This window comes from Aethalodelphis obliquidens, unplaced genomic scaffold (genome assembly GCF_003676395.1).
Source record: "Aethalodelphis obliquidens isolate GAN/ISIS:26980383/991018 unplaced genomic scaffold, ASM367639v1 scaffold5, whole genome shotgun sequence".
Taxonomy (NCBI): Eukaryota; Metazoa; Chordata; class Mammalia; order Artiodactyla; family Delphinidae; genus Aethalodelphis; species Aethalodelphis obliquidens.
The window spans coordinates 39,102,216-39,116,791 of NW_020837949.1; the positions used below are offsets into that span (position 1 = coordinate 39,102,216).

A 14,576-nucleotide genomic window follows, 5' to 3' on the forward strand; every position below is an offset into this window, starting at 1 on the left:
TAATGTTTATACTCAAAGGAAATAGAAAGGAAATGCCTTTCCTTTGTATAATTTAAGGTAAAAAACAGTATAATTTAGAAGTAAATTCAAAAAGTATAATTTAAGGTAAATAGCATAAATATTTGAAAAACATGTAAAATGTAATATTATGCATAAAAATGTAGACTTTAAAATTCATTTTGTTGTATTTTAATAAATTGGGCCCTGAAAGACATGGTGATTAAAATCACAACTATGTTATGGTAACATTTAGGATGAGAATACCAAGCCTGGGAAAGAATATGATTTAATTTAATCTTAACCACACAGTGACTTTTTACAGGGTTCAATTTTCATTAAATTTTTTAAGTAAGATCTTGAGGATCTGGAAAGTATTTAAGCAAATCAAATTAAATATTTTTTGGTACCAATAATGTATGATATACAATTTTCTACAAAAGAAGTATGATTTCTTGTTATTATAAAAATACGCTGATTCCACATAAAGTGTATCAAAATTTACTCCAGTATTATATTAGACTTTGTTTTATATAATAAAGTACCATCATCAGAAAACTTAATATATTGGAAATTTTGCATTCTTCTTCATGCAAATTGTTAAGAAAGCAAATTGCTCAATATCTACCATCTATCCATAACTGTAAATATTACAGAAGTGATTTGTACTCACAACAATGCTACTTATGTCTCTGTCTTCTGATCTTTGAATTATGCTTCTTAAAATATATTGCATCAGTCTTGAAGAATTATATGATGGCAAAGATCCTTGAAAGTGTATCTGATTCCTTCTGTTGGCTTCAGCTGGAAACGCATGAAAGTCATACTAGATGGGTGAGTCTTATTATTCAACAACTACACAGTAGCAGAAACCACAAATTCCCTTCCAAATAAGTTCATTCTTAAATTCAAAGACCTTTTCTATCAAAACAGTCCTTAATATATGTGACTGGGTTCATGCTGCTGTAGGTTAAATTTATTTCCTCCACGGAAATAGAGAATGACATGACATTGTATATTTAGGATATTATCAGTGAGTTCCCCGGAATGACATCTAGTCACAAGAACCCTTGCTAAAAATCTCTTTCATGTCAAAATTAATGTTCAAATATTAATTAGATAATTATAATTATATGCTAGTCTCAGCTTTCTCTTTTAAGGAATAAATCTGGTTACTTAGTCACATAGATCCCATCTTGCATTACAAGATTGTTGTTTTGAAGCTTAAGGGAAGAGTTTCAGTATCCTGTTTTAGCTTCAACATTCTGAGGAACAAATTATGAGTTCTTCACCTGGATTTCAGTTATTGATTTTCCCTGGTATTTTGGATTCAATTCTTTCTACAGTGAGACAACAAGAGACTCATTTCCCTACGATATTTACCCTTGGCCATACATTGGTTAGTATTACAGAGAAATGCTAAAGAGTATAATATCCAGCCAAAAAGTTCAACTTGGAGAGAAAAAGGCTGGAATTCTGAAGACTCCATTTGCCTTCCCTAAAGTCATGAAGAAAGGCAATGACAGCATCTTATAAATATTTCCCACTGCCATAGAACACTGATCCTGCATAGAAGTTTGGGTTTATAACTGAAATACCTCTATTTTAGGATAGAGCATCAAGCTTAACGACATAGTTCAACTGAACTGAATCATCATCAGATTTGTGACATCTTCTAGAGATGTCCAATCAAATCTGTCACTGGTACTTGTGCCTGCACCATTTTTTTGTAGTCTTCTTGATTTCCTATTTAATTATTTCAGTCTAAGAAAAACAATTTACCTTCCCTAACCAAATCAGCCCGGCCTGGCATTTAGAAACTCATTCCAAATGATCTCTTTAAAGAGACCAACGTCATACACTTTGTAACAAGTTCTTTTTTGTTTTATTCTCTCCCCTTCTATTCCCTTTGGTTTCACTGTATCTACTCCAAAATGCAAAAGTGCTTAGAAAAAATACATCTGGACTATATAGCAGGTCATCCAATTAGAATAATAGATAGCTCACTCACTAAAACATTTACCCAACTGAAGGATGCATCTAATCAGCAGGTCTTTCAATAACATATGCTGCACTGTGTGAGGGGTTACAAGTTCACAGATAAACGTGTTCTATTAAAAGAAGTATATATTTTGGAGGACAGTTTTGCCTGAAACATATACATGTATTTGGTCCTTTGAATTAATATCTTCTTAAAATACAAAATGTCTTATTTTGTGTCTAGCATATTTTAATCAGCATTATGTTTATACGCTCCATCTGTGTTGTATGTGTAGCTGAGGTTTGCTGAGGTTTGCTGATTTTCAGTGCAATAGATGGTTTCATGAAATAATTATATCACAATCATTTATCCATTTCATTCTTGATAGCCATTTATGCTACTTACAGGTTTTAGCAATTTTAAATAACACTGCTATGAATATTTTGTGACAAGTCTTGTTGCGCATGTGTACCCACCTATGTTGGAAGCAGAAAGGAATTTCAAAATCCTGGAAAATATCTACCTTTAAAGTTAATAGATTATATCAAATGGTTTTCCAAAGTGTTTATACAAAAATTTACTTCCATCAGCAGTGTATGAGAGATACTGTTGCTTTATTTTTTAAATTTTTTTTCCATATTAAAGTTTCTTTTTAGTTTTATTATTTATTTTTTTGGTGAGGTATAGTTGTTTTACAATGTTGTGTTAGTTTCTACTGTACAGCAAAGTGAAGTAGAGTTCCCTGTGCTATACAGCAGGTTCTTATTAGTTATCTATTTTATACATATTAGGGTATATATGTCAATCTCAATCTCCCAGTTCATCCCACCACCCCCCGGTTTCCCCCTTTGGTGTCCATACATTTGTTCTCTACATCTGTGTCTCTATTTCTGCCTTGCAAACCAGTTCATCTGTACCATTTTTCTAGATTCTACATATATGCGTTAATATACGATATTTGCTTTTCTCTTTCTGACTTCATTCTGTATGAAAGTCTCTAGGTCCATCCACGTCTCTACAAATAACCCAATTTCGTTCCTTTTTATGGCTGAGTAATATTCCATTGTATATATATGTACCACATCTTCTTTATCCGTCTGTTGATGGGCGTTTACGTTGCTTCCATGACCTGGCTATTGTAAATAGTGCTGCAATGAACACTGGGGTGCATACTGTTGCTTTAAATTCTTGTAAAAGCTTGGTATTGCCAATCTTTATAGCCCTTCAGGAGGGTGTTTAGTGGTATGCTGTAGTAGTTTTGATTTGCATTCTCCAATGATTAATGAGATTGCACACTTCTTGTATTTTCATTGGCCATTTTGATATATCGTGTTTTGTGAAGTGCCTGTTCAAGTCTCTTGCCCATTTTCTTTTGGATTCTGTGTTTCCCTGTATTCTGGATATGAGTCTTTTCTAGATTACATGGATTGCAAATGTTTTCATTAATTTTCCCTTCTCTCTTTATGGTAACTTCCGATACATAATTTTAACTTAGTCCAATTTCTCAATCATTTTTATTATTAATGCTTTTAGGAGTCCTGTTTAAAAATATTTCTCTACCCAAGATCATAAAAGTGCTCTTTTATGTTTTCCAGAATCTTTCATGTTTGTGCCTCCCAAAGTCTGTAGTGCACCAGCAATTGAAGAAAGGTCAAGTTATTTTTTTTCCCCATAGGGATATCCACTTGGCACTGTCCCACTTTTTGAAATGAAAATTTTCCCCACCAGTCTACAGCACCACCCTTGTACCATATAAAATTGCATATATTCATGAGGCTGCTCTGATATATCTGTTCTGTTTCATTGATTTATTTATCTTAGCCAGTACTTTCGTAATTATTCTTGCTTTATAATTAAGCATATATATCTGATAAGAGAATACCCTTTGCATTTCCAAACCAGTATCAGTTTACCAATGTTCACATAATAATAACCTACTGGCATTTTTACTGGGATTACATTGAATTTACGAATCAATTTGAGGGAATGTAAAAACATCTTTAAATTATTAAATCTCTTCATTCTTGGACATGATACTTAACAATATTTCTAGTGCTGTGAGAACTTTTCACAGGATTTATTGCAATGTATTTAAAATACTTTGATGCTATTGCAAAGGCTATATATACATGCATAAAATTTTACTTCTACTTTTTGACACAGTATCCAACAACTTTGTCAAATTTGCACATTAATTATAATAATGAATATGTGTATTCTCCCTTCCTTTTCCATTCTTTTACCTTTTAAAAAATTGCCTTATTGCACTGGCTATGATTTCAGGTATAATGCATGATAGAAGTGTTAAGAGAGTATATCTTTGTTTTAGCCTTAATCTTGGAGACAGAGTATTCAGTAGTTCACTATCAAATACAAAGTTTCCTTGATGTTTTCTGTGCCTACCCATGATCAAATTAAGGAAGTTTCTTCTAGTCCTAATTTTTTAGAAGCTTTTTTTAAAAATCATATATAGATGTTTAATTTTAACCAAATATTTTCTGTACTAATTTAGTAGATTATATATTTGTCCTTTATTTTGTTAATATGAAAAATTAAATTGGTTGATTATTAAAGGTTAAAGCCCACCTTTCCTTCCTGGAATAAAACTAATTTGATCATGATATGTCATCCTTTTTATATAATACTGAATTGGATATGCTTTTATTTTGCTTATAATTTTTGAATCTATGTTTAAAGTAAAGTTGATCTACATTTTACCTTCCTTGTAATGTCATTGTTGGGTTTAGTTTCAAAGAGTATCCTTACCTCATAAAAAGATATGAAAAGATCTCTATGTCATGGGAGTGTTATTTCTTTCTTAACCATTTGGTAGAACTAGTGAAACCAAGAAGGACTGTAGTTTTATTTGTTGAAAAAAATTATATATTCAATCACTTTAAAATTATAAGATTAGGTAGATTTACCATTTTCTTTTTTTGCTGTGTCTGGTTTATATGCATTGTTTTCTTGCCTAATATCTCTCTCTTCTCCTTTGTTTCTATTTTCGAATATGATAGACGACTCGACTATTGCCCTTAGGTTTTTAACTTTCTCTTCTGCGCAGCCCATCATTTTGCATCTCTGGGCTTTCTTCTAGCTATATTCTCCTGACACTTCTTCCAATTCATTAACCCTTCTTCAACTGTAACGAACATGAAATTACATTAATCTATTTAGAACGTAATTTTAATTTTTATTTTTTAGTTCAATAGCTTCAATTTGTTTTCTAATGTATTTTCGGTATGTATGTATATAACTCACACACCTGATTCTTATACATGCTCTGCTAAAGATCTAATTTTGTGCTTTATTTCCTTAAATATATTAAGAATAGTGATTGCATAGTTTGTGTCTGACAACTCCATTAAATGGATTCCCTGTGGATCCTTTTTTACAGTCTGTTTTCTTCTTCTCCTCCTCCTTCTCCTCTTCCTCCCCTTTCCCCACCCATTCCTCCCCTTTCCCCACCCATTCCTCCTACCTCTTCTTCCCCTACCTCTTCCTCCTCTGCTTCTTCTCCTTCTTCTTCTTCCGTCCTTTCTTTCTTCCTTCCTTTCTTTATGGCTGCATTGGGTCTTCATTGCTGTGCGTGGGCTTTCTCTAGTTGCAGCGAGCGGGGGCTACTCTTCGGTGCGGTGGGCGGGCTTCTCATTGTGGTGGCTTCTCTTGTTTCAGAGCAAGGGCTCTAGAGTGGAGGTTCAGTAGTCATGGGGCACAGGCTTAGTTGCTCTGCGGCATGTGGGATCTTCCTGGACCAGGGCTCGAACCCGTGTCCCCTGCATTGGCAGGCAGATTCTTAACCATTGCACCACCAGGGAAGTCCCTTTCCTCTTCTTCTAATTTTGTTTTTACTTTAAAGTTTTTGTTCCTTCATGTGCCTGTATTGTTTTGATTTCACAAAATAAAAGAAATAAATGGAAACCTAGGAAGATATTCTATTCCAGTAAAGAAAGTTTATACTTGCTACTGGCAAGTTAGCAGGGACACAGCAATTCAAAGCACCTTGATCTAATGTCAGGATTGAGAAGGTATACTGAAATAGCTTTAAATGCCAATCTCTCCCACATTTACCCTTACTTAAAATATATGGGAATTCACCAGTATTATTCTTCTTTGATGCTCTGTGAATACCAAGTTTTGTCTCTGAGTCATAGGAGGTTGTAGAAACTCTTGTTCTTATTCTGGTTTTGAGATGTATCTTCAGAAATCAGCCCCCTCAAATATGAGGCTTACCTCCCTGGATTTCCTTCTTCTCCCAGACCTGGACTCCATGATTCTTCACTGCCTTGATAGCTCTGCAATGTCTTCCAGGTGAGTTTTAGTATATTTTTACCTAAGACTGAAAATGGTCTAATTTTCTAGACTGCCATTACCCTAAGGCTGAATATATTTTTAAATAGATAAAATTAATAGAGGTAGTAAGAAAACAAATGCAAAACAAAAAATTCCCCATAAAATTATACTCTTAGAAAATAGAGTACCATTTTCTCTGTGACATGACTTACGCTTTCCTTAAAAAAAGTATTTTGTCAGTGTTCCTATACCTCAAAATTAACTTTAAAAAATGCTAATTGGAGCTGTTTTCTAGAACTGGTTCCAGCTTGCATTTTTCAGTAAATTCTTTGTGGGAGAGAAGTTCATAGAGGAGCTCTCTGAATTCACTTCTATTTAATGGATTTATCAGATTCACTGACTCTTCACTCTTCCTTCTGGAAGATATTCTGACTGATACACACAGTATGCTGATTACTCATGGTTAGTAGGCTCTTCTAAATGTGCTTCTGTATTTCTGCCCACATTTGTCAGGTTGAAAAGCTTGTTTGTATCATAAACTGCTGAAGTTTGAGGAACATAAAGGTTACTTTTTATTGTTTACTCAGAGCGTTCCTAAGCATTTTTCTGTATCTGGGTTCACTGTCTTTGTTTCCTTACAAATAAGGAGAATGGAAGCAATCTTGAGCAAACGCTTGTTATGCCTCACTTTTTTTTTTTTTTAAAGTAAAGCACCTGCTCCATCTCTAGCCACTGGTGTCCTGGATTTCTTTTTTTAAATTAATTAATTTATTTTTTGGCTGTGTTGGGTCTTCGTTTCTGTGCGAGGGCTTTCTCTAATTGCGGCAAGCGGGGGCCACTCTTCATCACGTTGCGTGGGCCTCTCACTATTGCGGCCTCTCTTGTTGCGGAGCACAGGCTCCAGACGCACAGGCTCAGTAGTTGTGGCTCACGGGCCTAGCTGTTCCGTGGCATGTGGGATCTTCCCAGACCAGGCTCGAACCCGTGTCCCCTGCATTGGCAGGCAGATTCTCAACCACTGCGCCAGCAAGGAAGCCCTATGCCTCACCTTTAAGTAGTAATATGATTGATTTATTCCTTTTATAATTTGGGGGTAAATGAAGAGCTAACATTACAAGCATGTGAGCACGTGCATGCACACACATGCTTTATTCTCTAGTGTCATCTGTTTTTTCTACGAACTTAAAAAAAACAAGTTGATGCCACTTCTGTGTTCCTGACGTCCAAAGAACGTACTTTTAGAACATATACTTTCTCTTTCTGTGTATTTTACTATCCTGCGTACATCTGTATGAACTTAAATATTTTTCCAAAACAACTAACATATGCAGCATTTAGAAAGACAATTTGAAAAATTTTACACATAGATATATGAACTTGTATATGAACAATTCTTTAAAACCTGTCTTGCCAATTTTTTCTTTATATCACCTCACTAAAACAGTGTTTAAAAGTATGATTCAAAACAGGTGACTCGCAATTTTCCTGAAAACTCAAAGCCCACATGATAGTTAAAAAGCTTTCTACCTTATCCATTTAATCATTTAAGTTCTACTCTTGAGAAACCCACTGTGTAATTTTATGTAGTATAAAGTTAACATTTTTGGTGAGATTCAGTGAAGCTATATTAACGGTAAGTCAAACTTCAGAATCAGGTACCTCATTTTCATCAAGCATTATGTGGATGATGGTCTTCTTTCTCTCTGTAAAATGTGTGTTACATTTTCATTAACCATAAAAGTACACTAAAAACTCATGATTATGGCAGTAATGATGACTTTTAAATAGTGCTAAGAAGTTTAAAAGTATAAAACCTCTCAAGACTTATATAATATGCAAAATAAATTATTATGCCACTTCACTTAGTGAATATTAAGTAAGCTTCTTTAGCTACTTGTGCCATCGGTTTATTTCACTCAGCTGAATAGTCTAATAATATTTTCATTAAATATTTATATGAACAATCAAACACTGTAAATGAAGAGCATATCCCTTGACATTCAAGATGGTTTCCAGGCTGATATCAGCAGTTTGTTATGTAGGTAGGGCTCATTTGCTATGGCTTAGAATTATGTTTTCCATTAGCTTTGAGTATCATATGTCTGACCTTAGAATAAAGGCTATTCATCATGTCTTCTAATTCCTAAATTTTATTTCTTCATTTAGAAAGTACTGACAGTAGAAAATTAAGTGCATTTAAAAGTTGGGGTTATGTTTACTAATTCAGCCAAGGAAACTGATGAACACAGCTCATTTTTTAAAGCATTGGAAAATATATTCTTTGCTGTTATATGTTTAATACCATCCTGTTCATCTCACTTAATTTATATTTCCATTAAGTAAAGGTGAACCTAATATTTGACTTCAGCTTTATATGTGATTTTTCAATTTATGAATGCATGATAGCACAGTGACTGAAATTTAATTGTCACATTTAATTTTAAATCCTGCAAGGGTAGTCACATGCTAAGTCTGTACGTTTCTCCTCCTGAAATACTTGTCTTACTTTCATGGCTATTTGAGATCACTGGAAGTTAATATCAAAATGATCCTGTACATTATCTAGATTATAAATCTAGAAATTAGATTCATATCACAAATTTCAAATAAATACAAAACTTCTTGGGTTGCCAATTTAAATGCTAAGAAGAAGTTACAACTAAAACTTAAAAAGGTAAAAATTATTAGCTTCAACATCTTACGGAAAAACCTGAACAAACCTTTTGGCCACCCCGACACAAACAGGGATGTACAAAAAAAGTTTTATTTGAAGCAAATTAAATATGACTTATTTGCATCTTTTGTGATTAATGGGAAATTTAATTTAGATTATTATAGGGCTAATCCATACGCAGCTCGGGGCCATGTGAAGGCACTGAACGTCCTTCACATCAGTGCTCTCTGTTTGCTGATATGGAACACCATCCATAACTGCACAGCTTCTATAGTCTGATTGTTCCACTATTTCTATGATATATTTGGGTGTAGGGCATATATTTGATAAGGACAAAAACCCTGATGTCTACCATCAAGCCTCTCAGTCACAGTAAATAGGCAATATCCTCCAACTTCTCCGGGATATTGCAAGAGCCTGACTTATTATCCCCACTTGTTCTGGAAACCATAGACCTTAGACCAAGCCCGCTCTTCCCTATAATAATGTTTCCAATTCCCACCTCTTAGTCACTAATTCATCATGTTCCATATATTTCTTGAGAACACAGCATAATGTCCTCAATCAGTTTTGTCTTAGAATAGTTCGAGTGACCGCATAATTCGTCATCCAAACCAGAGCATTTTGGGGGTAAGAGGTATTAATAATCATGAGAAGGCAACAAATACAGCTGGCTGTCTTAGATTAGGCTCCCCAGAAGCAGACTCTGGTTTATATTAAAGTGATTTCTTAGGATGTATTCCCAGGAAAACCTGGTAGAGGAGTGGGGAAGCAGAGCTGTGATGGGAAAGAGGCCTAGCAAGAATGCTGCACCAGTGAAGTCCCGTGGTAGTGCACTTACCAGATAAAGCACAAGACATCCAGTCACAATGGATTTTAAATTAAACAATAATTAATTTTTTATGGTATAAGTATGTTCCAAACATCGCGTGGGACATACGTATACCAAAAAACAATTCCTTGCTGGCTGTCCTGTTTTTTATTTGCTAAATTTGGCAAACCTACCCAAGAGGTCCTTGGAGAGTGAAAGAATATGGATCACACCTGGGAGGGCCACGGGACAAGAAAGTATATTTAAACCTCCATATCCATCAGTCACTGGTGGAGCACAGCTCTGGACGAATATAAATTCCCAGGCAATTGCACCTTTCTGGGTACTCAGGCAAAGGAGATCGATCATAGGAGTCTGAGGGCAGAAGTTCCACAAAGAGACACAAGTGCTAGCTGTTGGCACAGAAGCCACACTGGGAGCTTCCATTTGCAAAGATGGGAAAAAAGAGATCTGAGGGGGTATGGGCAGAGCACTGACAGCATCATATTATCCCAGGAAAACTGACATGTGTGGTCGTCCTGACAATAGCTAGTGATCTATGCTTAGGGCTTGAAAGCGCTCCTGAGACTAAGAAGAAGAAACACTTTTTTGGAATTGGATGGTAATGGGGCTCTTCCAGAACACTGGAAAAAATAGTATACCCTCCCAAACATCCACAATTTTACATCTCAATGAATTACCATGCCATCAAAATTAACTGGGACATACACTCTCCATTTTGTAGATAATGCAAGTGAATTTATTCCCTAAAGATTATTTTAACTTAACAGAAATTAAAAGGTCATGAAATGAAGCTTCTTGCTTTATTTTCGGACAAATTTAGCCATTTATGATAGATTATCATCCTATAAGTAGAACTAACATGCACATTACTTAAACACTACCTGAAGATTAATTGGAGCTTCATGTGGTAGGGAAGGCAATGGCTCCCCCAACTAAGAGTAAAAAAACTCAGAGTATGAGACATAACTTGGAATAACCTTCCATTTCTTTTCAGGTTCTTCTGGTAATTCCATATCCTGAACTTAATGTATAGGCCTCCTAGGTAATTAGGTTGCTAATTACTATTGGAGTTTCCTCTGACCCTAAGGAATTGTACAGTTAAATTTATTCTAAAAGTTAACTACAGTTTTCTGACTCCTTGGGGGTGAGTCAAGAAGTAAGATAATGAAAATTTGCTTCCAGGTTCAGAAGAAGGCCTTCTCCTATAATATATAATGCCTGATTATTCCACATAAAAACATCACTCATGGGCTTCCCTGGTGGCGCAGTGGTTGAGAGTCCGCCTGCTGATGCAGGGGACACGGGTTCGTGTCCCGGTCCGGGAAGATCCCACATGCCTCGGAGCGGCTGGGCCCGTGAGCCATGGCCGCTGAGCCTGCACGTCCGGAGCCTGTGCTCCGCAACGGGAGAGGCCACAACAGTGAGAGGCCCGCGTACCTCAAAAAAAAATAAAACATCACTCTTTTACATAGATAATTTACAGTTTCTATCCTACCACTGAACTCGGCTATCAATTAGCTTGTTGAATCTGTTAATGCATGCATGTAAATATGCATGTAGTGTATAATGGTACATGGAATAGTAAGTGGTACGATAATTAGATTGATATCCTTGAGACATTGCCTAATAGAACTACCTAACCCATCAGGATGCATCTTTCTTTTAGGAAATATGAAAGGTAACTTTCAGTCCAGAGCTCTAATTAGGGTATATACTTTCTGGGGAGCCAGAATGTATAGATCCTCCTCTCTTCATAGCCATGAGACCAAAGGTATGTTTGTCATTGCAGGATACTGAATGTTCTTACAGAGAAAAAGTATGTGATGAGTGGTTCCTTGAGGAGATAAAACCCAAAAAAACCCTCCGCAACCCATGATTTATTTGATTATATCCACGTTTTTTAGCTTAGCCTGCAAGGTCCATCTTGACCTGGCTCCCGCCTTTTCCTGACCTCACGTTCCAGTGGTCCCTTTTTAAACACACACCATTACAGCATACCCCAAATTAACATTATATCTTCCCTTTGCTAAAACTGCTCCATCTCACTGAATGTGCTCACTACATCCCTGCCTCACATCCCCTGGCTAACAGCTACTCATCCTTTAATACTCCATTCAGGAAACACACTTCAGGAAGTCTTCTCTGTTCTTTCCCAGACTTGGTTAGGTATTTCATCTATTCTCCCATAATGTATAGTGCATATACTATCTTCACAACCTGAGGCATTGGTGTACTTTACCTACGTATGCATCCCTTTCCCTGGAGAGGAAAATATTTGAGCAGAAGATGAGATCCAACTTTCTCTGCATTCTCTAAATTTAGCAGAATATCCAGGACACATAGGAGGGTTTCAATAATAGTTTATGGAATGGATGAATGAATTAATTAATCGCATACTCTGGCTTACTACTGAAGCTGAGAATAAATAACCATGAGCTGAGGACAAGAAAATGTCAAGCCTTCAGTTTAAATACAGCTCTATTTCATTCTAAGTTGATTCTTAAATAAGGCTATAATGCAGATAATTGTTAGCTGGTAGATTTACGGTAAAAGTATTAATATCATCGTTAAATTAAAACATGAAATTCACTATAGAGATTTTTTATCAGTCTACCATTAAAAAGAGAATATTATATACAACTTTTTACATCCTATTTTAATCATTTTTCATATTCATACATATTAAACATATGCATATACATACGAAAGCAAATGAATGATTATAGTAATATTACTATGAGAATAAAATAATCATTCATGTCTACTTGTCTCCATCACCTTATGTCTTAAGAGCTAAAGGAGACAGGATTAACTTAACTTCTTTAATTTAAGATTTAAAGGAGACAATTGATTAGCTCTGTTAAAATCAATTAACAATGATATTTAGAATGTCAGAGTAAATTCAAACACTCTGATCTTACGTTTTTCAAATCCCATGAGAAGAAAATTTCATTTAGTCTAAGCAGAAAAAGTAGAGGTTGCCTAAGACCAATAAACTTAGATCTGGATTCTAGGAATCAAGGACTGCGCGCCTATCATCAAAGCATTAGACTATTATTCTCTCTTACTATTGAATTAGAAACTGGTAATTGTCATTTTGCACATAAATTAAATTCTTTGAGGCACATTAGATGATACTCTAACATTTAAATAATGCTTTTTATCTTTGACATAATTTATAGACATGAATTAAGTAATCTTCCAAAGAGGCTATTTGAAAATTTTATCTCCCTTGAAAGTGATTATGGTTAAAATTTCCACTTAGTGGCATTGTATATAATTGTGCAACCATTACACTTCACAGCTAAACTAATCCATCATTTTTTCCCCCAGTTACCATTTACTCTGATACTAAGTGAGATAAGCATTAGATACTTACATAGTAATTTTATCAGGAACCTGGATCAGTGGACAGTTTTATCCTTCATATCTAGTTCTTGTGCTTCTGGGGGAATTCCCAGTGATGCCGTTCTATTCCTTGAAAATAAAGTAGACAATGGTCTTTAATACCATTCTTTAACAGGAAAAAATGTTCACCGTTAACAATATCACATGGGTACCATATTATTAATGAAATGAAAGGAAGAACTGCGTTATATGTTATCTTTTCAGTTGCACTGGATGAACAGAGACACACTCAGGCAAAATGCAAATAATGGGGATTTATTATGAGGGTATACTGGAAAATAGGAAAGAAGAAGAAACATTTTTGTGAGCGTCACATTAAAAATTCCCTCAAAGAAAGATACAAATGGCTTTTTTTGTACTCTTGTCATATCCCTACACTAAGCCATAGGCTACTAGCTCTTTGATCAGTCAGCTGGTTATAGACCAATCAAATGTTGGCCAGAAAGGCAGGGTAGCATGGTACAAAGTATGGCAATCTTTGTATAAAGATTTTCTCACCAGAGAGCTGAATAACCATCAAATCTTTAGCAAATGTCCAAAGAGGACAAAATAAGTAACAGGCATCTGAGGTTTATCAGAAGAAAGGCAATACAACTATCAGTGAAGATGAAACTTCAGAGTTTTTTCCAGTACAAAAATCATAATTTATGGAACACTATGTAAGATGTGCATTACATATATCAATTATTTTATTTAATCATCATAACAACACTGGAAGGTAGATATTGCTAACCTCACATTACAGATAAGACCCCCAAATTTAAGGAACTTGATCAAGTTCACACAACTAGTATTAGAACTAGAATATCAACTGAGGTTTCGCCGATATTAAATCTAATTCTTTCCTCAATGGTACCATACTGACTTTCACAGGAATTATTATAAAATCAATTAATGGTTATGGGTTGAACCTCATGCTGATTAGTCATATGCAACAATCTCTCATTCTTATTAACTTGGAGCATATTAAAGTGGGATATATTCTTCTACTATTTGGGAGAGGGTGGAACAAAGTTTACACATTCATGGATATGAAAGAAATAATTATTTTTCTTTGGCTCAGAACTAATGGGAGGCAAGTCAGGTGCACTCAGCAAAGACAAGATCATTAGAAATAGAGTCGAGGAATACCTTGTCCTTTGTCCTCTGTCTCCCAGGCTGGTGCTTCTTTTTTTTTTTTTTTTTTTGCGGTACGCGGGCTTCTCACTGCACAGAGTCCACCTGCTCATGCAGGTCCGTGCCCCGGTCAGGGAAGATCCCACATGCCGCGCAGCGGCTGGGCCCGTGAGCCATGGCCGCTGAGCCTGCGCGTCCGGAGCCTGTGCTCCGCAACGGGAGAGGCCACAATAGTGAGAGGCCCGCGTACCGCAAAAAAAAAAAAAAAAAAG

At 35.5% G+C, this 14,576-nt stretch overlaps 1 long non-coding RNA gene across 1 annotated transcript in view; it reads right to left on the reverse strand.

Annotated features, from left to right (window-relative positions):
• The window catches only part of LOC113618218 (uncharacterized), a 209,274-nt gene that overhangs the window by 9,498 nt on the left and 185,200 nt on the right, over nt 1-14,576 (reverse strand). The window contains exons 2-3 of the long non-coding RNA XR_003431927.1: nt 13,160-13,257; nt 671-801 (exon numbers count right to left, since the gene is read on the reverse strand). This is a non-coding gene — a long non-coding RNA (uncharacterized LOC113618218). The remainder of the gene's footprint in view (nt 1-670; nt 802-13,159; nt 13,258-14,576) is intronic.